Source organism: Heloderma suspectum, chromosome 3 (assembly GCF_057233095.1).
Source record: "Heloderma suspectum isolate Gila_16-S chromosome 3, 16-S_ref, whole genome shotgun sequence".
Classification (NCBI taxonomy): domain Eukaryota; kingdom Metazoa; phylum Chordata; class Lepidosauria; order Squamata; family Helodermatidae; genus Heloderma; species Heloderma suspectum.
The window spans coordinates 65233341-65258988 of record NC_139460.1 but is presented as its reverse complement, the minus strand read 5'-3'; the positions used below and the strand labels follow the sequence as shown (position 1 = coordinate 65258988).

General features: G+C 44.4%; 1 protein-coding gene across 1 annotated transcript in view; it reads left to right on the top strand.

Annotated features, from left to right (window-relative positions):
- HTR1F (5-hydroxytryptamine receptor 1F) overlaps window positions 1-25648 on the top strand; it is a 159991-nt gene that overhangs the window by 76737 nt on the left and 57606 nt on the right. The window lies entirely within an intron of this gene.

Here is a 25648-nt window from a genome sequence, read left to right as displayed (position 1 = left end):
AATCGATGGGAAAACATGGGAGGGCTACAAATTGAAGACGACAATGTCTGGACGACCCCCCCCCCCATCCCATGAATGACACAGTGTGATCGTACAACAAAAGCTTTGTCTGGAAGCACCTTTACTATTTGCTTCAGAATTATCTCTGTTATTCTGAGTACAGTTAACATTGCTGAAAGGAATTAAATGTCCCATGTAATTTCACTGGAGAAATAGCTCTTGATTTTATACTTCTTTGACAATAGCCTCTGACAGCTAAAATTAGCTTAGCTTTATTGGAACAGATAATGAACCTCTCTCATTATCCGTTCATGTATAATCCTGTAAATACCAATTAGCCCTAATATATTAAATTTGCTAAAGAGCTGCTTCTTAATTCATGAATCTACAAACAACATCAGACCACTCTTGAGGCTTCTCCATATAATTGTATTACCAAACAAACATTTAATGTTATAGACCTTTTTGTTTTATGTGTTTGAATGTAATCAATTTATTGGCTTGGTGCAGACATAATGTTCCCAACTATGGTTAGAAGATCAGGAGCATGCTGCAGGCTCTCCTTTACTTCCCTTCCAAATACTTCCCTGCCATCCTATTTTAAAACTAAGCTTCACATTTGTGCCAATTTTAGTACTAAACATGTTTAGCTCAATCCAGAGTTTACAAACTTGGTTTTAAGGATAACTGCAAGCACCAACACCTTGCCACCATATTTCCCATCAAGTTCAGAGGCACAGTTGAAACAAGAGTGGCCATGAGTTCTACTTTACAAAGGACAGTTCCTCTGTCCAGCCCAACTCTAGTTTAAAGAGAAATAGCCATAAGAAGGGAGAGCAGGGGCTTTGAGGTAGCCCATCAACAGTTGCAGCTGGACAGCAGACTGTACAGCTGTCCATAAACAAGGAGCTGGAGATAAGCCCCTTTAAGCCACCATGGCTTAAAGTGATGTCCATCCAAACGTGGCCTCACTGTTAACCCAGTAAAGGTCCTGAGGAGACTGAGAGCCTTGTATACTCATTGCTAGGCTCTCCTCTTCCTGGTCCTCAGCTGGGTCATCACTTTCAGCTAGATCTTCTCCTTCCTTCTGAGGAGACCTCTAGGGATAGAGTTCCCTGGTAGCCAAACACGTGACTGTGAGCTTCCCACAGGGTCCACTGCCACCCTTGCTGTTGAGGGGCCCAGATGAGGCATCCTGAGATGGTGCTCTTCAGGTTGCCTTTGGCAGGTTCCTCCCACTCTTCAGTTAGAGTCCCAAGCCTCTTCCTCTGAAGAGGTTTCTCCAGGACCAGAGTTGGATGGGTCCCAGCAGCATAGGCACACAGGTCACCGTCGTTTCCACTAGGATAAGATGTATTGTATTGTTATTTGTAAAAATTTGTAAAGGGGCGGCGGTGGCTTAGTGGTTAAGATGCTGAACTGCAGACCGGAAGGTCGGCAGGACAGCAGTTCGAGACCCAAGTGCCGCGTGACGGAGTGAGCTCCCATCTTCAGTCCCAGCTCCTGCCAACCTAGCAGTTCGAAAGCAAGAAATTGCAAGTCGATAAATAGGTACCGCCTCGGCAGGAAAGGTAACAGCATTCCGTGCACCTCGGTGTTCAGTCATGCCGGCCACACGACCACGGAAGCATCTTCGGACAGCGCTGGCTCTTCGGCTTAGAAACGGGGATGAGTACCGCACCCTAGAGTCGGACACAACTGGTTGGGGACACCTTTACCTTTTTTTATTGTTATTTGAAATATAGTCATTATTTCTAAATTAGTATATAGAAATGTTATGCAAATTTATGTCCTCTTTTGGTCTCTTCTTTGGGTGATACTTTTCCCTTTTGGGGGGTGATGCAATAGTGGCCGCTCTAATTTGAAGGGATAAACATATCTATCTGAACCTCTGCAAGGAAACATTTAGGTCTCCTTCCCAATCCCGCTGTTTTTCCATTGAGTCCAAACGAAAGTAACTGCCCCCTCCAAAGCTGCTTTGCAACAAAAATGCCAGCCACTGGATTTTCATTGCACATGTCTAAATGTAGTATAGTTAGACCCTTAGTTTTGTTTGTTTACTACTGAGGGCAAGTGAAGAGTCAATAATAAAAAATAAATAAACAGGCACAATTTAGCCAAAGTTAAGTACTTTTACATCCCATTCATTTCAATGGGATATTTTAAAGTTTGTGCTTAACTCTCTCCCATTGACACAGTGGATCTCAAAAGTGATGAACCTTGACTGGATCATCCCCAGTTATTTCATTTATAGCTATTGAGACAACAATAGACTACATTTCTCATTTTAAAAAAAACTGCTGATGCCTGATAACAATTGCTTATTAATTCAGATTTGGGAAATGTAAATAACAAAAATCATTTGCATATATTTGGTGCGTTCTGTTTGAGGATTTCAGTATACTTTTACAAGTGTCTTGTTTCACAGCATCCATGTGAATTAGGCAGGAACTTTTCTCATTAATGATGAGAAAGCACAGTCTGAGCTCAAATTCCACACAGGAGCTCAGTGGGCTCAGTGGAAACAGATCTCAAACATAATGACTTTTCTTTCTGTTGCTAAAAGTATTAGCATCCAGGGAGACAACCATTAACTGGGTCAGACTCAGAATAAGCCTCAGCTTCTGTTGACATCTTGTTAGGCTTCAGTGGCCTGCATGCAGCTACTATATATCTGGTGGTATCTCAGGCTGCAGTGCTATGCACAGTGTCAGGAGTAAATCCCATTGAACTCAATGGGACTGATTTCCAAGCCAACAATCACAGGATTGGGCTGTCGCTCTCTTTTTGATGTCTTAAATTGTAATTCAGGTTAGTCTTCCAAGCCACGCTCCCTCTGCTGGAGGCTGGAGCTAGATTTTGAAGAATGTGCAAAGGCTGCTGCCCTTCCAACGTGCAGATACGCTGACGATGCCTGCTGATATAACTGTGTATCATGCTTCTTTAAAGGTCTTCAGTAAGAAAAGTCATTGTTTCTAAGGGCTGAAACAAACATTGCTTTAAATTAGGGATGTCAGAGAATTCCGCCACGGATCTCAGTGAGGCCGAATGCCAGTGCATTCGGCTTCCCGAAATCTGTGGCAGAACGGCCTGCCACCCCCTGCCCCCCTGCGGATCCCCCCCCCGGGACGAGACTTACCTAGGGCGGATGTTCCGGGCGGCGGCGGCTCCGGCAGCGGCGACTACAGCGGCTGGTCTTCCAACCGGCTGCCACCGCTACCATATGCAATCTTGTCTTTTTTCTTTTTTTTTACAGAGACGTGATAGGCTACATAGGTTTTTCTGTAGCCTATCACATCTCTGTAAAAAAAAAAAAAAAGATGAAGAAAAATAAGGAACGCAAATGGCGGCTGTAGCCGCCGCCATTTGCGTACGCATTTTGTTTTGTTTTACCCAGATGTGATAGGCTACATAAGTTTTTATGTAGCCTAAAACATCTGGGTAAAAAAAAAAAAGGCATACAGCCGCCATTTGCGTTCCTTATTTTTCTTCGTCTTAGTCTACGTAAATATTTACGTAGACTAAGACGAAGAAAAATAAGGAACGCAAATGGCGGCGGCCATAGCCGCCACCATTTGCGTACATGTTTCGTTTTTTTTTCCCCTTACCCAGAGCCCTCCGCTGCCAGAAATCCGGCTGCGGATGGCCCTGGCCTGGGCCTGGCCGGCTGCTCCATGGAGCCGCCACGGAGCACAGCCGGCTTTCGAGGATTCCGGGGGGGAGGACCGGATAGCCTCCCCCCCGGCGAGGATTCTGGGGGGAGGGATGGAGCGCTTCCCCCCCCCCAGCAGAACCCGGCGGAGCCAGGTAAGTGGGGTTTGGTACACCCGTAGCAATCTCAAGGCTCCACTTCTTCATTGTTTGCTTTGTTGCCTTAGGAAGTAAATACTTCACACCTTCATTACAGAGTTCCTGCGGTTCGAAAGGGGGCTGGTTTCCCATCCCTGTGTCTCCCCCCGCCTTTCCCAGCAAATGCATATGTGTGTCTACTCAGAAGTAACTCCCAATGTACTCAATGAGGCTTGCTCCTGAATTTCAGGTGCATCTGAAGTTTCAGGAGAAAGGGGGGGAGGGGGGAAGCCTTTCTTATTGGTTGAGCAGCCCCTGCCAGTCAGATGACATTCACTCCAACCCCCACCCCCACCAGGAAGTATGTTCTGTGAAGCGATTTTACTGGTGCGGAGCACTCGCTCATGGAGTCCTGCATGGACCAAAGTGCAGCAAACCTGATTCCTTTTTTAAAAAAATCTGGTACTCCTCCATTCGCTTCTTCTTCCATTGTCATGGAGACTCGGTCCAGGTCTGCTCCTCTGCTTTGCATTGCCCCAGCCTGTCCCTCAGTCACACTTCATTGTGACCAAGCAATGCTATGTGATCATAAGATACTGAAAGGAAGAAAAACATGCATGGTAGTATTATTATTAAATAATGTTTCTATGGTTAAAAGTTTAGCAATGACAGGATATTTTACATAGGTATCTATATTAAGGAGGTGTAGTAGGGGAAAAACTGTGCAATACATAATGTAAGAACTACTGTAAAAATTACTCTTACAGTAAAACTTGGGGGGGGGAAGGCAAATTCTAAACCGCACCACTTCCTTTAAAGCATCTAATGCTTGTACATTTCTAAGGCTGCAGTCCTATGCCCACTTACCTGGGAGGATACCCCACTGCACTCAATGGGGCTTACTTCTGAGTAGTATATAGGATTGTTCTGTAATAGAGGGTGCTGGTTTAGATAGCTTAAATTAATATTGCAGTCAGTTCCTGGGTTCCTTGTCCACACATGTTTCTATCCAGTCTACTTTTCTGAAACTGTAGAATGTTCTGAACATTATAATCTGGTGATACATTCTGAATTCTGAACTTTTAAATGATGGACATACTAGAAATGTGGTCCCTGGTGACACTACCTTTCATGCATATCCTAACAAGCTCTTGGCCAGCTGGCTTCTTTTCTTTTACAGTTCAGCCAGCTATGGCTTCAAAGTGTTTAGTGTCATCATTAAACAGTAGCTGTGAAATATAGAAAGGACACTGTGTTTTGCAAATGCTGTGTAATAGAAAGGGATGAGGTTTGTTTTTGTTTGTTTTTTAATAAACTAGGGCCCTGACACCTGTGGGACTTGCTACCAAGTAAATATGCTTAGGAATCATGCTGTTACATGTGTGGGCTACTGTGCGATCTGATGTTATCACACCTCTTTTCCTGGCTTGAACTGTAGGAGACTTGCCACATAATTGATCCTTGGTTCTGATGTTGTTTTCACTTACGGTACTTAGCTAATATAATTACAAATAAGACCAGGGGTGTCTTGGGCTGACCTTTATGTTGTGCATATGAAGTAAACGCTCTGCAAGACGAGAGTCAATAAGCCATAAAAGAATTCTGATTTAGAATTCACAAATTAGGTTTTAGAATTCACAAATTAGGTTTCCCACCATCACCACCACCAACTACAAGTGGCCTTAGTTTAGGACTTGCAACCCCTTATAGTTCTGGCTGGAGTGAGAATGGAGTAATTAATTTCATACTTCAGCCATTTTATAATATTTTCAGTATCTTTGGGATTTTAAAAAAAAAATGTTGTTGTTGTCGTCGTCATCATCGTTATATTTGCATCCCATATTACCTTTCAGATGCTCAGGCCAGCAAAAAATCCTGTAAAGCAGATTAGGCTAAGAGATAGTGACACAGTTCAATCATCTAAACCAGGAGTGGGTAACTTCTGGGGGTTGTGGGGCTGAATTGCCCCCTCCCAGAACCCAGCCAGGGCCACACCCCACTTCTGCCACCACTGAAATTGCCATTGCCAAAATTGCCACAGTGGCAGCAAAAAGAGTAGCGATTTTGCAAGGAAACAAGGTGCGTGCGTGTGCAGCTGCAGCCTTGCTGCCTGGAATGATCTTCCCTGATGAATATGGCTCATTCTGTGATCTCATTTTGTAACTGCTGATAGGAAGCTTTTAAGGAATTCATGAGGGGTTACTCCCTTTAGTGAGGGACATGTTCAGATAGGATTAAAGCCGTATCATTTCAGCATCAGCTAAATAACAGTGCACTGTGCTGAGATATATATGATTGCATGGGCTCCCCGTGGTTGTTACATTTATCCAAACCACAGACTCAGAGATAGCAAGCTAAGACTCCAGCAAAGCTTCTGACTGTATTGTGCTTTTTTAACAACTCAAGGGGAGACAGGAGGATTACTGGGGCAAGTTCAAGGTGATGTTGTTGACATATAAGGCCCCAAACAACTTGATGTAACAATATGTTGGGTTTGGCCTGGATGGATGGGGTTTGCTTCCTGGGAGGAGTTCAGGGCAACACCCACTGCTTCTGCCCTGAGGAGAGAGAGGGCACAGCCTGAGAGAGCTCTGTAGAGGGGTCTTTGCTTAAATAAAACTTGGAAGTTTGTTTATAAAGCAGAGTCTGTTTGGTTTTGTGGGGTGCAATCCATCAACTTCAAAACACTTGGGACTAAGTTACCTGAGGGAAGGCATTCTGCTATATCAGCCTGCCCATTCATTGAGATCTACAGATCAGGACCTCCTGGTTGCTCCATGTGATGGCACACATCTGATTGCAACCACATCAGATAGGAACTAGGGAGAGGGTGCCCAGCTTTGGAATTCTCTCCCCCCTGAAGTGCAACAGGTGCCAGTCTTGATGGTGTTTTGGCACCAGTTAAAAATATACCTGTTTAGCCAGGAATTTGCTTGACCGTGTTTCCACGACAACGGGAAGGAGAAGCTAATGGAAGAGCACTGGTTTTAGTTAAAAAAAATTAAGGAATCGGCTTTTCTGTGAGCAGGGTTCCACGAGCAGATTCTCTGGGCCAGTAAAAATCATTTCACAGAACATACTTCCTGGTGGGGTTGGAATGAATGTCATCTGACTGGCAGGGGCTGCTCAACCAATAAGAGAGGCTACTTTCCCTTGAAAGTCCAGATGCACCTGTATTTCAGGAGTAAGCCTCATTGAGCACAATGGGAGTTACTTCCAAGTAGACACACATATGCTTCTGCTGGGAAAGTGGGGGAGGAGAACACACAGACAGAAACCAGCCCCCATTTTAACCTGTAGGACCTCATTGACCACAATGGGAGTTACTTCTGAGGAGACAGTAATGGGTTTGTTGTGGGAAAGACAGCAGTAAACACAAAGACAGAAAGCAGCTCCCACTGTAACCCACAGGATCTCTATAAAGAAGCTGTGAAGTTGTTACTTCCTAAGGCAATGAATCCGAGCCTCAAGGTCATGCTTAATCGCACTTACAGAATTGGGCTTTAACATGTGCCATGTCAGTTGAGGGGCTTCAATTTCTGTGGGCATTCAGAGGGCAAGCCTCATTCAATGGACAATGGATTGGATGAGGGCTAATAAACTGGAACTCAATCCAGACAAGACAGAGATGCTGTTGGTGGGTGGTTCTTCTAACTGGATGGAGGGTGCTCAACCTGTTCTGGATGGTGTTGCACTCCCCCTGAAGGAGCAGGTTCATAGCTTGGGGTTTCTCCTTGAGCCATCTTTGTCACTTGAGGCTCAGGTGGCCTCAGTGGCCCAGCTACGCCCCTATCTGGACAGGGATAACCTGGCTTCAGTTGTCTATGCTCTGGTAATCTCCAAGTTAGATTACTGCAATTCACTCTATGTGGGGCTGCCTTTGAAGACGGTTTGGAAACTGCAGCTCGTGCAAAATGCAGCGGCCAAATTGCTAATGGGGACCAGAAGGTCCGAACATATAAGACCGACTCTGGCCCACTTGCACTGGCTGCCTGTATATTTCCGAGCCCAATTCAAGGTGCTGGTTTTAACCTATAATGCCTTACATAGCTTGGGACCTCAATACCTGACGGAGCTCCTGTCCTGACACGAACTTACCTGTATACTATGCTCAACATCTAAGGCCCTCCTCCAGTTGCCTCCACTGAGGGAAGCTCAGAAGACAACGACAAAGGAGAGGGCCTTTTCAGTGGTGGGCCCCAAATTATGGAATGATCTCCCCGATAAGGCCCACCTGGCCCCAACATTGTTATTTTTTCAGCATCAAGTTAAGACCTTTCTCTTCTCCCAGGCATTCGGCAGTATACGCTAAGTGTTTAATTGATCCTGGAATGTCTTATGATTATGGGTGTTTGTTTTTGAGATTGTTTGTTTGAAGTTGTTTTAGATATATATTTCTTTTGTGTATATTGTCTGCTCATGTGTTTTTTATGTAAATGGTTTTTAATCTCTGTATATTGTATTTTTAATGTTTTTAATCTTTGTAAACCACCAATAAAGCTCCAGCTATTGGGTGGTATAGAAATGTTAATAATAATAATAATAATAATAATAATAATAATAATAATAATACAGCACAGTGGGAGGAAACACCCCTTGATTGGGGTCACAGTGAAAGGCACACTCTGTCAGGAATAAATCCGAGCATGTGGAGATAGTTAGCAGCTCAGACTCAGAATGGGAACAGCCGGAACCGTGGGAGACTCCCTCCCTAGTGGGCTCAGATATGGAAAGGCATTCTTCTCAAGACCTTGACACACAGATGGCTCAACCTGAAGGCCCCCCCTGCTTTCCTCCTCCATAAGAACTCAGGTCTCGGGGGAGGAGGAGAGTGAGAAACATGACTTGAGGGATGCTAGGGTCTGTCTCAGAGCGAAGCAGGAAAAGTTAGAGGCGGAGCTCAGACGCTCCACCAGGTTGGCTATGCATGATAGCTTATGTAGGAGGGCACAGATGTAAGGGAGGGGCATCCCCGCTAAGCTAATCCAGCTGGGAAGTTCTTGTCCTATTGGCAACCTGTCGGCAACTTCTCTAACTTCCACTTCATCTCTTCTATTGGTATTCATAATTGTGTGCAGCAGCTGTTTCCTTTGTAGCCTGAGAGTCTCCTAGGATTTGCATTTGTAAAGAACCTGGTCGTTAGCTAATAAAGTAGTGAGCCTGGAGCCTAGTATCTTAGAGTGTATTGATTGAGAAGAGAGAGGACGAAAGAACATGACACACTCCTGGGCAGGGCTAGCAAAGCCGAGGTCAATGCAGGGGCTGGGGCACACAGCAACTATACTGCTGAGAACCCGACTTAAGGGAAAGACTCGAACTTTAAGCAGTCTCAGGAAATCCTGTTTTTCCCTGATAAGCTCTGGGGTGGCTGCTGGATGGCCACAACGCTATGTATCCCTAATGACCCCAACACACAGCCGGCTTGGAATAAATTGCTGGTGGAAACACACACACACACCCTTGTTTATAATACTCTGCTTGGTAGATCTTCTGTTTTCATTGTGGCTCTTTTTTTTAATTGTGGCTTGTGTTTGTTTTAATTGTTGTTTTAATTAATTATGAACACCACTCTGTGGTTGCATATTGAAGGGTGGTATATAAATATGTTTAATAAATAAATAAAAAGGATATTTTGTGGGGTTGGACTCAATGGCCTTCCAACCCTACTATTCTATGATTCTATGATAAAGGTAAAGCATTCGGGAAGAGGAAGTGGGATGGATGGATGGATGGATGGATGGATTAATGTAGGAGAGAGCATTGTTAGGTAATTGACCTTTTAAAGCTGACTTCACATTGCATAAAATACGATTTAAAATATTCATAATGCTGTTGTTATTCCAGTGATGACTTGCAAAGTTAACAAAGCACAATTAAACAAGCAGGTTAAGATATAGCTATGATTGAAATGCTGCATCGGGGGGAGAGAAAAAATTGGCCTTGCCTTCTCCTGGACCAGTGGTGTAGTGGACACAGCTCTGATGTCATCTGCCAACCCTCTGAGCTTAGCTGCAGTCCACACAGTAGTTTGGGGAAAATGAATTTTCCCACAGCAATACATTGTTCCCTGTTTTAATGCAAAGTATTTTGTGGTAGCCTGATCTTGAATGGGCAATTAAGGGCACAATCCTATGCAGATAGGCGGCTGCCTCTGAACTCGGAGGCGACCGCCTATCCAATGCAGGGAAGGAGAGGCACGGAGGGGATCGTTCCCTCCGTGTTTCTTCTGCCCTGCGTTTTCAGCTAGACAGCCAATTGCAGCTGTTTCTCCGTGGGAGGGCAGAGTGGGGGAGGAGGCTGCCGTACAACACACTGGATGTGTCGTACAGGCACTTCCGCCCGGAACGCCCCCTGGGAACGCCCCATTTTGGCCACTCCGCACTCCTCTTGCGAGCACGGAGCATGGGGCTTTTCCACGCTGCCTGCAAGGCAGCACGGAAGTGGGGGAAGGTCGGTTCAAACTGACCTCAGAGCATAGGCTCTGAGGTCAGTTCCCGGAAAACCAGATATCCTATGGCCATCTAGCCACTGAATAGTGTCCATAGGATTGCTCTCTAAGATGGATAGCTTTACAAAATACCAGCTTATGGTGGAAATAAAACCACTAGAACCAGTTTGTTGATACAGATCAACACAGCAGCCTGAATTTTTGGACTGTCCTTGGAGGTGTGGCTATAAGGGCTGTCATAATGAGCACCTGCTGTTCAAAATTTACCACAATGGTCCCTGACACTCTAGTTTTCTATATAAAGTGAGTTTTTCCCTATGGGGGAGTATTCAAAGGAACAACCCCTTCTCCCTCACAATCTGCAACCTGATATAATATCGTCAAAAGGTTTACCACACGACTCTTTTTAGAGTGGTAAAAAGTCCAGATCTATGTTGTTAGGTGTGGTAGGCTTCTTTTCTCAATTAGCTTTTTCAGTTTAATTATTAATATTAATAATGCTTTAAGCCCGATTCAGTCATTCCCGTCATGTTTAAGTTCTACATGTAAGGTGATGGAGTGAGGATGAGCATGCTAGCTCCACCCCCCTCTGTTTTCATTGCCCTCTACATGTGGAAGGTGACAGGCTGCAGAGGAGAGCATCCTCTATCCGTGGAGGCTCTCCCAAAGATTTTACAATCCTGATTTTGCAAGGTTCTAAAATTTTAGAGATAGCCTCCATGGATGCAGAAGGCTGCCTTCCCAAAATGTAAAGGGAGATGAGAAGGTGAGGGCAGAGCTGGAGTGACTAACAGCTCTTGATAAACTAGCCCTGCATGAATTGGTCTAATCCCCTTGCAAAGCCGCTCAAGCCAATGGTCATGTCCACATGTTGTATTATTAACTTACAGAATTCACTGCTGCATTGTGTGAAAACATTTGTCCTGAATCTACTGTCATTCAATTTCATTGGGTGCATCCAAGTTCTGCTGGTATAAGAGTGAGATAAACATTTTCTCTATCCATTTTCTCCAAATGAGGCATAATTTTTAAAACTATCATAGGGTGGCCATGTGTCCTCCTACTTTACAGAGGACTGTCCTCTATTTTAAGGGCTGTCAGTCCTCTGTTTGAAGGTGTCCTCTGAAGGGCTGTTCAGTTGGATCTCCTTTGCAGTTTTATTTCCCGTTTACCCATTTTGGAGAGAAAGTTTCAGAGCTCACTGCAGTCCACTTGGCTTTTCACCACCCTCAGTAGTTTGGTGTCACCTGTATTCCCCTGCTCATCCCTGATTCCAGATCATTAGTGAGTTGCTCCATTCTCAACACAAATTTTCGGCTCTGCTTAATTCCCTTAACTAACCATTTAATTCCTGCCCTCTGCTCCATGTTCTTGATTCAGTTACCAGTCTATAAGAAGTCTATCTTCTCATCCCATGATTGTGAGGTTTGTTCAGGAGCCTTTGGTGTGGGACTTCTTCAATGTTTGGAAGTCTTTCCCATCTACCAGGTTACTCCTACTACATCTAATAAAATGATTTCATGCAAGATGTAGTTCTGTTTTAACATCAGACCTCTTTTCATAAGCCTTCATAAACCTTACATGAATTAACTTAGCTGGCATATTACAGAACTATAAATAATGTGACAGGCTTGCATTTCCAATAATAAATGCTATTAAACTATCTTTAGAACAATCTTTGTTTTAATACAACATAAACTTGAAGGGCAAGATATTTGATCTCAGGCAAAGAGGGTGTCAGGGGGCTAGGAATGTACAACAATCAGTTCATGAATCCACATCACAAATGTAATCCCTGACTGTATCCAAATCAAAAACAGAGAGGAATCTTATTTTGCAGCTTTCCTTTTAGTATTTGGTTTCCTCAGAATTACAATAGGCATATTTAGCTTACTTTTACACAACCTGCACATTTCAGCATACAGAATAAGCATTTTCCAGAGGGGTAGTCATGTTCATGGACTCGATGGCCTTGTTGTCCCCTTCCAACCCTACTATTCTATGATTCATTTGTTGCAGCAAAAACAACAAAGAGTCTTGTGGCACCGTAAGGATTAACACATTTATTCTGATTTAAGCTTTTGTGGACATTGTTCACTTCATTAGGTGCATGAAGTGTTAACCTCAAATTGGCAGATTTATATAGACATGCAGTGGTGGGGTGGAGGGGCGGGGGTGGGGAGATCTAAACTGCATTGTCAGAAGGAATTGAAATGCAAAAAGTACAGACAGTGATGATTATCTTAATAGTTGCCATTCACAAAACATGGTTGGGTGATAACACAGACATCATGTTGTGACACATAATTCCATTTGCTTCAGAGAGAAGATTGCACCCATGCATGTGGAGAACTTCCAGCTGTCCACTGGGTCTTCTGAGCTCAACCTTACTTTGTGAGTGCCACAACTTTCCCCATTATCTGTAAAGCTGCTCCCCAAATTCAAGTAATCATATGATACAACACAAAAAAATTCAGTCTGAAGGGGAAAGTGGGGGGGACAGAACTACTTGTGTGAATCTAAAGATTTATTTAGAAGCCAGAGTATTTTCATATGCAACATCTGTTGATGTGAACAAGTGGACTGTTAATTCATGTGGCTGTTAAATCACACTATTTTAGAAAATCATTTTCTTTTACATCGCACATAATTTATCTCAGCTAAATGAGTACTGACTATTTTTTGTAGGCTAGCATAAACATGATGCATGAATCCTAAGAGCCTTACAGGATCAGACCAATGTGCACCTAACCCAGCATCCAACGGTGGCCAGCGAGAAGCTTTTGAGAAGCCCAGAAATAGGGTACGAAGACACCATTATTTGTCCCCAACATCTTTTATTCTGATTAGGGATGTACGAAAGTCACTTACCTTTTTGCGGAATCTTTCGCAGTGGGGGGGAGGTGCTCCGTCCCTCTCCCCAGAATCCTCAACGGGGGGGGAGGCAATCTGCTCCTCCCCCCCGGAATCCTCGATGGCCGGCTCCGCTCCACGGCCAGGCCGCAAAGCAGCCAGCCAAGGCCGTCTGCAGCCAGATTTCTGGTCGTGGACGGCCTGATACGGACGCAAATGGCGGCCGCCGTAGCAGCCGCCATTTGCATCCAGCCAGACAGCCATGATAGGCTACATAAGAATTTACGTAGCCTATCATGGCTAACCTCCAAAAAGAACACAACAACAACACAGCGTATGCAAATGGCAGTGGCTATGGCGGCCACCATTTGCATTCCCTATTTTTCGCCGATTCATCTTACATAAATATTTAAGTAAGATAAAACGTGGGGGAAAGGGGGAACGCAAATAGCATCCACTACACTATTTGTGTTCCCCTTTTTCTTTGCCGTTTTATCTTACGTAAATATTTAAATCGGCAAAAAATAGGGAAGGCAAATGGTGGCCGCCGTAGCCGCCGCCATTTGCGTACGCTGCGTTGTTGTTGTTTTTTGAGATTAGCTGTTGTTGTTGTTTTATTAGGTTCTAAAGAATCTGGCCTCACTGGAATCCGTGGCGGAATTCTCCGCCATCCCTAATTCTGATGTACACTGTCTGCAAACGGAGGTTCCATTTAGTTATCAGGGCTAATAGCCACCATCCTCTGTGGATTTGCCTCCTCCCCTTTTAAAGCCATCTAAGTCAGTGGCCATCATGGCATCTTGTTGGAGCGATTTCCATAGGTTAATTATGCACAGTGCATTCTTTTGTCTCTCCTGAATTTTCCAGGGCTCAGCTTAATTACTTGACTTTGGGTTCTAGTACTATAAGAGATAGGGCCGCGGTGGCTTAGTGGTTAAGATGCTGAACTGCAGACTGGAAGGTCAGCAGGACAGCAGTTCGAGACCCGAGTGCTGCGTGACGGAGTGAGCTCCCGTCTTCAGTCCCAGCTTCTGCCAACCTAGCAGCTCGAAAGCAAGAAATTGCAAGTAGATAAATAGGTACCACCTCGGTGGGAAAGGTAACAGCATTCCATGCACCTTGGTGTTCAGTCATGCCGGCCACATGATCACGGAAGCGTCTTCGGACAGCGCTGGCTCTTCGGCTTAGAAACGGGGATGAGCACCGCACCCTAGAGTCAGACACGACTGGTTGGGGACACTTTTACCTTTACCTTTACTATAAGAGAGGGAGACAGCTGTCTCCCTGTCCCCTTCCTCCACACCATGAATGATTTTATAAACCTCTGTCATCATGTTTATGCCCAACTTTAGTCTCCTTTATTTTTTTCTACACTGAAAAAGCTCTAAAATAGGAAAAAGCCGTTCCTATTAGGGAAGATGCTCCACAGCTTAATAACTTTGGTTGCTATTCCTTCTGCACCGTTAGGCACAGTATGAAATCCTTTTCAAAATCGGCAAGCCTGAATTGTGCAGAGTATTCCAAATGTGTGGCCATTTTTTACAGACACCTGGAATTACAGGCAAGCATGGTCTGGGAGAACAAAATGAAGCAGGACATAGGCTGATAGAATTTTGCCAAGGCAACTCACTGTGCATAACAAACACTCTCTTCCAACAACCTAAGAGATTACTTTATACATGGACTTCACCAGACAGTCGACACCGAAATCAGACTGACTACATCCTTTGTAGCCAAAGGTGGCAGACATCTATGCAGTTGGTAAAAACAAGACCTGGAGCTGATTGTAGTTCAGATCACGAACTTCTTATTGCACAATTTAGAATCAGACTAAAGAGAATAGGGAAGACCCACAGATCAACTAGATATGAGCTCACTAATATTCCTCATGAATATGCAGTGGAAGTGAAGAATAGATTTAAGGGACTAGATTTAGTAGATATCTAAATATCTTAGTCCCAGAAGAACTATGGACAGAAGTTCGCAACATTGTTCAGGAGGCGGCAACAAAAAACATCCCAAAGAAAAAGAAAACCAAGAAGGCAAGATGGCTGTCTGCTGAGACAAGAAAGAAGGAAAGCAAAAGGCAACAGTGATAGGGGGAGATATGCCCAATTAAATGCAGAATTCCAGAGGTTAGCCAGAAGAGATCAGGAATTATTGTTAAACAAGCAATGCGCGGAAGCGGAAGAAGATAATAGAATAGGAAGGACAAGAGACCTCTTCCAGAAAATTAGAAACATCGGAGGTAAATTCCAGGCAAAAATGGGTATGATCAAAAACAAAGATGGCAAGGACCTAACAGAAGCAGAAGAGATCAAGAAAAGGTGGCAAGAATATACGGAAGATCTGTATAGAAAGGATAATAATATCGGGGATAGATTTGACGGTGTGGTCAGTGAGCTAGAGCCAGACATCCTGAAGAGTGAGGTTGAATGGGCCTTAAGAAGCATTGCTAATAACAAGGCAGCAGGAGATGACGGTATCCCAGCTGAACTGTTTAAAATCTTGCAAGATGATGCATATTCAACCTGTACACAGAACTAGGGATGTATGAAAGTCACTTACCTTTTCGCAGCTTGGCTTCGCGGTGGGGGGGGAGGTGCTTCGCTTCCCCCCCCCGAAGTTCAGGCGAGGGGGGGGAGGCGTCCCGCCTCACCCGGCCGAAATTCAGGCCGGGGGGGGAGGCGCCCCGCCTCACCTGGCCGAAATTCAGGCCTGGGAGAAGCGCCCCGTCTCCCCGGCCGTGAAACAAAAAGTAAAAAGAAAAAAAGACCCCGTGATAGGCTGCGTGACGATTTACGTAGCCTATCACGGCTAGATTTCCAAAGTCAGCCATGATAGGCTACGTAAATCGTTACGTAGCCTATCACGGGTGTTTTTGGGTTTTTTTTACTTTAGTTTTTTTTTTTGCAATGGCGGCGGCGGCAGCTGGTCAGGAGACCGGCCGCCGCCCCCGCCCGTGATGAAACGCCACCGAAACGCCGCCGGGACCCGCCGCCAAGAGGGACATTCGCCGAAGGTAAGTCCCGTCCTGGGGGGGGGAAGGGGGCCAGCGGAGAATTTCCCAACCAACTTCGGGGGGCCGAATGCGGCGGCACTCGGCCTCCCAAAGATTCGGGGAGAAATTCTCCACCATCCCTACGTAGAACACATCATGCGACGTGCTGGGCTTGATGAAGCCAAGGCTGGAGTTAAAATCGCTGGAAGAAACATTAACAATCTCAGATATGCAGATGATACCACTTTGATGGCTGAAAGAGAGGAGGAGCTGAGGAACCTCATGACGAAGGTGAAAGAAGAAAGTGCAAATGCTGGGTTGCAGTTAAACCTCAAAGAAACCAAGATTATGGCAACCAGCTTGATTCATAACTGGCAAATAGAGGAAGAAAATGTGGAGGCAGTGGCAGACTTTGTCTTTCTAGGCGCAAAGATTACTGGAGACGCTGACTGCAGCCAGGAAATCAGAAGACATTTACTTCTTGGGAGGACAGCAATAACAAATCTGGATAAAATAGTGAAGAGCAGAGACATTACACTGACAACAAAGGTCCGCATAGTGAAAGCAATGGTATTCCCCGTAGTAACCTATGGCTGCGAGAGCTAGACCATAAGGAAGGCTGAGCGAAGGAAGATAGATGCTTTTGAACTGTGGTGCTGGAGGAAAATTCTGAGAGTGCCTTGGGCTGCAAGAAGATCAAACCAGTCCATACTCCAGGAAATAAAGCCAGACTGCTCACTTGAGGGAAGGATATTAAAGGCAAAACTGAAGTACTTTGGCCACATCATGAGAAGACAGGATACCCTGGAAAAGATGCTGATGCTAGGGAAAGTGGAAGGCAAAAGGAAGAGGGGCCAACCAAGGGCAAGGTGGATGGATGATATTCTGGAGGTGACGGACTCAACCTTGGGGGAGCTGGGGGTGGCGACGGCCGACAGGAAGCTCTGGCGTGGGCTGGTCCATGAAGTCACGAAGAGTCGGAAGCGACTGACCGAATAAACAACAACAACAACAATTATGATACTGGCTGTTCTTAGTCGCTTTCCTCATAATTTGCGCTATCTCTTTTTTGTAGAAGAAAATTTTACTAGATGCTTAGGCACATTTCAAAATCAACAGAATTTTACTATATGACTGAGAAGGAGGGATGTATGGATTTTGTAAAATCTGTTCTGTCCGCGTTTTGCGGCTTGTCGGGTGCCTTTCATTCCATCATCCACTCATTGATGGAATTGGATTTTTTCCAATTTCCCAAATTTGCACACATTTGATTTGCACAAATGTGCAAATCCCTCCAAAATGCACAAATCCCACCCCCCAGTCTGCATTTTCATGCTTTAGCCTATGGGGAAAATGTGCATTTTCAGCCAGTTTTTTTTTTTATTTGATGTATTTTTCTATGACTAAATTTGGCTTAAATTCCAGATTTTAAAAAAAAAAAAAATGGTCCACAAGTCCACAGAATTCATGTGACTCTGGAAAAGCCAGTCTGCTGCAGAATCCATGGACTGGATTCATATAAATCCAAACTCATTTGGTTCCATTCCAGATTTCTCCGACATCTGTAGTGATAAGTGGTGTGTACACAACTAGGAAGCTGCCTTATGCCAGCTCAGACAATTTGTCCAGTGAGTCCAGTATTGTCTGCTCTGAGTGGCAGTGGCACTCCAGAGTGGCAGGGGGAGGTCCTTCTTCTCACCTGCTACCTGGTCCTTTAAAATGCCAGGGGCTGAACCAGGGACCTTCCACATGCAAAGCATGTGCTCTGTCACCAAGTAGTGGCTCCTCCCCAAAAATATACAAGTTGACTTGGAGCTTTGTACCATATGGGCCAGTGCATTTTACTAGCCTTAAATGTTTGAAGAGCAGGAAAAAACAAATTTAGAAGAGAAAAATAGATACCTCTAAACCTGTACACATCATAGGTGAATATGAAGTAGACCTTTTCTACACAAGGGTGTTAATTCGTTGTATCTATTTTGGGTTTCATAGCAGAACTGAGATCCAAGCTCTATACAAATAGTTTTTCCTTTCCTGCTTTTCCACTACATAACCTCTAGGTGGTGTTGTGGTATAGCAAAATAATGTAATTACACAAGTGGGGAAATGTGTTTTGTTTCTCTTTCAGAAATAATACTGTATTTTCCCCAGTCTAACACACACACACACACACACACACACGAACGTGCTCTTTAAAAACACAAGCAAAAGTGGAGGTCACAACATCATCTAAAGAACCTGTAAAAAAACATGAGTGGGGAGTGAGGAGTACACCATAAATGCCTCATGAAGAAAAGCTCTTAGGCATCTCAAAACTTTTATTAAGAGCATGAGGAATGGAAGGAATATCTCTTTGATGCAACTTTCTTTTCTTACCCACTTCCACTTTTCTCACTAAACATCAAATAAAATTTACTTGTTGTTGTTGTTCAGTCATTCAGTCGTGTCCGACTCTTCGTGACCCCATAGACCATAGCACGCCAGGCCTTCCTGTCTTGCGCTCTCTCCCAGAGCGTGCTCAAGTCCATATTTATTGCATCAGTGATGCTATCTAGCCATCTCATCCTCTGTCGTCCCCTTCTCCTTTTGCCTTCAGTCTTTCCCAGCATCAGGGTCTTTTCCAGAGAGTTTTCTCTTCGCATTAGGTGGCCAAAATATTTGAGCTTCAGCTTCAGTATCTGTCCTTCCAATGAGCACTCAGGGTTGATTTCCTTTAGGATTGACTGATTTGACCTCCTTGCAGTCCAGGGGACTCGTAAGAGTCTTCTCCAGCACCACAGTTCGAAAGCATCAATTCTTCGGCACTCAGCCTTCCTTATAGTCCAGCTCTCACAGCCATACGTTACTACTGGGAAAACCATAGCTTTGATTAGATGGACCTTTGTTGGCAAGGTGATGTCTCTGCTTCTTACTATGCTGTCTAGGTTTGCCATAGCTTTCCTCCCAAGGAGCAAGCGTCTTTTAATTTCATGGCTACAATCACCATCTGCAGTGATCTTGGAGCCCAAGAAAATAAAATCTGTCACTGCTTCCATTTCTTCCCCTTCCATATGCCAGGAAGTAAAATTTACTTACACTTTCCTTAACAATAGGAAACAGAGACCCAATAGAAATTTCATCTTATCTGGCATGGATTGTTGTAAGAAAATATTTGTACAGCTAGAGTCCTTACTGTGTTAAAGAGACTCTCTCAGTCACATTCGATCCAGGAAACAGAAATTGGGACTGATTTCTCTGAGACTTTCTTATTCTTTACTTTAAATCTTAAACTGAATATATGTTACAGGACTTGTTCTCAATCCCAAGGACTTAACTTGTATTCTCATTTATAAATTCAACAAGCTAGGCTAAGACAGAGCTGAAATCTTACCTTGCAAAGTAACTGCCTCAAATTGTAAAATTCTAGGATTGTGCTCAGAATATTCTTGCTTTATTGTTTATTTTCAGAATTCTGACTAGTAACTAATTTGTGACTTTGAACTTCTACATTATTGCCATTATCACCAAAGGAAATACATTTCTGTGCATTTATCTAAGTTAACAGATGTTCACAAGTGTTCACTCACATCTGTATTAATCTGGGGGATCCTTACCAAAATAGATTCAAGAGAAGCCAAAGTGAGACAAAGGGCTGATCTACAGTTATGGGTTTTTTAGCTTCCAATGAGGTTTCACCACCCGTCTTTCACACTACGCAGTACCCGCCTCGAATTGGAACCAGAATTTCCTGCTTCTGTGCACCCTCTTTCAATACCCTGATATCCCGGTATTTCCCCTTAATGTGCTGATTTTCTGCCTTCGCTACCGTATCTGGTCATAGTCCCCTCCCCTGCCTGTCCATATACGGTGGTGTTTGTATTTCCGTCCTGTCCAGTCACAGCTCTCAATGGCCCCATGTCGTCTTCCGGCTACTGATCGCATAGCTTCCTCAACACTCAATGTTTCCTCAGCAACAAGCAAAGGGCTGAATGTGCACGTGCTTGTCTGATCTCAGAACTAAGCAGGGTCAGCCCCGGTCAGTAGTTGGATGGGCGACCGCCTGGGAATCAGGCTTCCTGCATTGAGCAGGGGGTTGTTCTATTCTGCGATTTTTTTTTCTAATTCAGGCATGAACTTCGAAGATTCGAAAATTTGAAGATTTGAAGCTTCAACTCTTCGAATTTTCGAATCTTCGAAGATCATGCCTGAATTAGAAAAAAAAAATCATGGAGAAGCCACAGTTCTTCGAAGAGAACGCCTTAATTTTTAAAAAAAACAAAGCGGGGGATAGAAGGGGGTAAAACTTAGTCTCATTTGAAGGGATAGAACAACCCCCTGCTCAATGCAGGAAGCCTGATTCCCAGGCAGTCGCCCATCCAACTACTGACCAGGGCCGACCCTGCTTAGCTTCTGAGATCAGACAAGCGTGCGCACATCCAGCCCTTTGCTTGTTGCTGAGGAAACATTGAGTGCTGAGGAAACTATGCAATCAGTAGCCAGAAGACGACATGGGGCCGTCAAGAGCTATGAGCGTGGTGGGTGTGGAATGAGCAGAAACAGGAAGGGTTTCTGACCCTCCAATGAGAGCCTTCATCTTTAAGAGCAGGAAAACAGCACAGTGCTCAAGTGTGAACCAAGCTTGCGCATTCGATGAAGCACCACAACAGGGAAAATAGGTGAGTGTGGATAATCACATTTTAATGTGAGAGCGTTTAACCCAACAGGACACCTAATTAATTGCAATGGCGGGCACAGTGTAGATTGGCCCTATGTCACAAATGGATCAGTTTAAGAGTTTACTGATTGATGGTAAATGGATGCAGAAATAAAGCAAAGCAAAGAACCTTGCATGTCCCTTGTGCTGACCGTCCCTGCTTTTACGTGATAGGCTACGCAGATATTTGCATAGCCTATTGTGTTAATTAAAAGTGTGGACGCAAATGGCATCCCAGACACCATTTCGGGTTGCAGTCAATCTGGCCCACCAGCAATACGGCAATGGCGGACGTATCGCTGGCACTTCAGAGCCGGCCAGCGGCTCCGCAGACTTGCCACGGAGTGGAGCCAGCCAACAAGGATTCCGGGGGGGGAGGGACGGATCTTCTCCCCCCCCCTTGTGGACCCCCCTGGAGTTCAGGTAATGGGGTTTTGAACACCCCTACAACTTTCAGAGATGAGCAACGGGGTTACCAAGTTTGCTGATGACACCAAATTATTTAGGGTGTTAGAACAAAAAGGGATAGTGGAGACCTCCAAAAGGATCTTTCAAAACTGGGGGGAATGAGCACTAAAATAGCAAATGTGTTACAATGTAAGCAAGTGTAAAATGATATACATTGGGGCAAGAAATCTTAATTTCCCATAAATATTGATGGGGTCTGAACTGGCAGTGAGTGACCAGAAAGGGGACCTGGGGGTTCTGCTGGATAGCTCAATGAAGACATCAATCCAGTGCAGAAAAGAGCAACAAAAATGATCAAGGGGCTGGAGTAACTCCCCTGTAAGGAAAGGTTACAATGTCTGGCACTGTTGAGCTTAGAAAAATGGTAAGAGAAGACAGGATAGAGGTGTGCAAAATTACACATGTTGTGGAGAAAGTGGATAGGGAGACATTGTTTTCTCTCTCTCATAATACTAGAACCCAGGGTCATCCCATGAAGCCAATTTGTGAGAGGTTCAGGACAGATAAAAGGGAGTACTTCTTCACACAGCACATAGTAAAACTATGGAATTCACTACCACAAGTTGTGATGGCCACCAACTTGGATGGCTTTAAAAGAGGGTTAGATTCATGGAGCATGAGGCTACTTGTCCTGATGGTTATATGCTACCTCCAGTGTCATAGACAGCATGCTATGTATACCAGTAGCTGGGGAACACAACCGGGAGGATGCTATTGCACTCATGACCTACTTTAAGGGTTTCACACAGGCAGATGATTGACCACTATGTGAACAGAATGCTGGACAAGATGGACCCTTGGTCTGATCCAGCATGGCTCTTCTTATGCTCTTAGTGTGTGATTGCTGTAAAAGAGGCAAATTCCATGTTTGGAAAGAAATCAAAAATAAAACTGCCAATATCATAATTCCCTTATAGAAACACATCTATGGTGTGGCCACACTTGGGATACTGTGTGGAATTCTGGTCCCCACATCTCAAAAAAGATATTGGAAAAAGTGCAGAAAAGGGTAACGCAAATGATCAAAGGGCTGAAGAAACTCCCATATAAGGAAAGTTTACACTATTTGGGGCTTTTGCTAGAACCTGGAGTCATCCAATGAAGCTGGATGATGGGAGTTTCAGGGCAGATAAAGGGAAGTACATCTTCACACAGTGTATAGTTAAACTAGGGAATTCGCTTCCACAAGATGTAGTGATGGCCACCAACTTAAGATGGCTTTATAGGGGAGATTAGACAGATTCATGTAGGGTAAGGCTATTACTGGCTACTAGTCATACTGGCTAGCTATTACCTCCAGTATCAGAGGCAGCATGCTTCTGGATGCCAGTTGCAGAGTGGGAGGGTGCGATTGCACTCATACCCTGCTTCTGGGTTTCCCATAGGCAGCTAGTTGGCCACCGTGCAAAGAATGCTGGACTCGATAGGCCTTCGTCTGATTCAGCATGGCTCTTCTTAAGTTCTTAACTGGCCATGGGCAAAGACAAGTTATCTGAGGAAGCTGGAAGCAGGATTTAGTGAGGAGACAAGGAAACTAATAGGGTGGGGATAAATGCAACAGAGGGAGCAGGAACCAAACCAGGAAGAACAAGCCAACCTGGATTGCATTTAGGCCTGACCTGGAAATATTCACTGCCAAGCTAAGCTAGGCCAGGGAGAATAGTGGTTTGCTGGAGGGTAGTACTTGGGGAGGAGAATTCTGTCTCTTTTGCCTCCTGTTTTTGCAACATGAAATGGCTTATTATCAGCGATACCAATATGTAACCTGAAAGGGCAATGAGTCAAATCCTGGTAGATTTGGCAGTCTGGCTCTGTTCATGTTGTTCCATGTCCATTTTGGTGCAATAAGCATTTATTAAAGCTGCAGTTCTATGCAGTTCCATTGAGACAGACTTCTAAATACATTTGAACAGGAGCTGAATGCAATCACCCATTTCTTGATTTGTGTTATCATTTTTTCTATCATATCCCACTTTTTGGGCCAACCGTGCCCCAAGGCAACTAAAAAATAGAAACCCAACAATTATTCAACAATACATGATCTGAAGTGCATGATGTTTTATTACAAGTGGGTCCTGAAAAATGTTGCCATCAATGTGGAGCACTCCTGTTCAGTGTTCTCGCCATGCCCATTTCCTGGATACTCTTGTTACATCCCCCCACCCGCAGTGTGGTTTTCTGTTGTTTTTTCCATTTCAACTATCAGTGAACATTATGCTCAGTCATCATTGGGCTATTTGGGGAGGGAAGTTCCCCCTTAGCATTTTTTGTACTTCTGAAAACCTTGGGGTCCCCCAGCTGCTGATACATTCCTACTGTGTATGTCAGACCTTGTCCCACTCTGGGGGATAGGCTTCCCACCTGATTTAGAGCCAGGAGGGGGTGCACTCAGGAGGCTGATACAGCCTATCTTCCACAGCTGGGAAACCTGACCTTGATGGAGGCCCCTTCTTGACCAGAGACATCTTCCATGGGAATGGGGCAGCAGGGGGAGGGCTCTGCAGGAGAGGGGTCTTCTGAGGTGTGCCCTAACATGCGTTGTCAGCTAAAGAGGGTGGAACAGAGGTGTCCAGTGAAGTGGAGCATGCGTTTGTGAGCTAGGTTTCCCTGCCAAGATTGAATATCCAATAGCGATCTTTAGCAGCCACTCCTCTGTACTTAAATGAGAGCAACAGACATTAAAGTTTGCTGGAAGTAACATCTTTCTTACTTGGAATGCTTCCTTGTCTTGCTTCTTGGATAGAACTATAAACTTGTTTGGACCTATTCTGTATAGTGCTGTGCCAAAAATTTCTCCCACATATTTTTTGACCATCCTCATTCAATATGATAGAAAAGAAATTGCTTTCAAAAAGAAATTCAGAGGAGAAGAAAATTTCAGAGAAATTCTCATGGGTTGGTTTCAGGGTTCTTGTGCTTACTTTACAAATGAGGTGGCTGAGAAATGTCCTGTCTTTCATTGTACAATCATCTCTCTGGCAGCCTGTAGCCTCCTTGGCTTCCCACACTTCCCACCCAGGGTATGAGGTAATTTCTCCCATAGGGCTTTTTCAGATCAGGAAGTGCAGGCAGTCTGGGAGGCTGCAGAGCAATGGTAATAAAAAGAAAACCGCACAAACATAAATTCAAAATAAATTAAATCGCACCCTGAGAATGAGGCAGAAAATAGAAGCCTCTTTCATGGGAGAAAAAAACTTTCAGGAAATTGGAGGTCAGATTTTGGCACAGTATTAGCTTAGCCTCTTCCCTGGAGCCGAAGACAACACTGCCCCTCCCCACCCCCGCTACAGAGCTTGCAGGGGTGAAGTGGCATTATCAGCAGCTGCATTGGAGACAGGATGTATCCAAAATCACCCCTCAGAAATTTAACATCTGGAAGACCATGGGGAAGGTGCTGAACCTTGAAGAATGACAACTACAGCTGAGACAAAATTTATCAGAGAACGTTTTCCTCAGAAAAGGCCTGAGATTTTTCTTTCTTTACCCCCTAGAAATAAAAGGCAGATTTGAAGAATTTTCTCCAAAATTTCTTCACCACTTTTTTGTGATGCCTACATTCCCTCCCCCCACCCCACCCCATGCCTTGGAATGATGGTATGTATGGGGTACTGTGGAGGATACAAAATGGGGGCCAGGCTGCCAACACAGTTGATGCTGTTCCCACTTGCAAAAACCTTTGGGAAGAAAAATGAAAGAAGCTGTGCTACAACCCTTGGCAATAGTGAGCCCTACCTGTGAGAAATGGTTGGAGAATTTCTCCTCCCTCTAGAGAAATTCAGTGAAATTGTCCCCCCAGTTTCTCTGTCCACAAAGAGGGTGGAGAATTTTGAGAGGCCATTTGCAGACAGCTCTAATTCTGAATGCTGAACCCAAGGCTGTTTGAGTCTTTTGTTAAGACACCCATAAATTGATCCTTGTCAAGGAACTATGTTGTAATCTGTTACCTGTTGGTCTTTATTAAGACTGTAAAGGCTTAACACGAATTAATAGAATTACTGCAATAAAGGTTTTAGTGGGACTTGAGCCTCAGTATCAGGAAGTCAGGTTCTGACAGCATGCGGATGTGCCATTTCGGCTACATAGGGATCCAAACTCTTAATATATATGATTATTCCCAAGCCACACTGAGCATGGGAAGGGTAGTAAGTAAATGCCTATATGTGTCTAATCATAAGCAAGCCCCAATGAGTTCAGTAGGAGTTACTTCCAGGTAAGTGTGTATATGATTGCAGCCTAAATAAACAAATATGTTATTGACCAGAATAAAAAGCAAAAACACAGTGTCTTAAATATAAGCTACCCACTTTGGCATATAAAATCCACTTTATCAGATCTTTTTTTCTTAATCCGGCACCCTAAGGATGCAATCCTATGCAGGTGTAGACAGAAAAAAGTC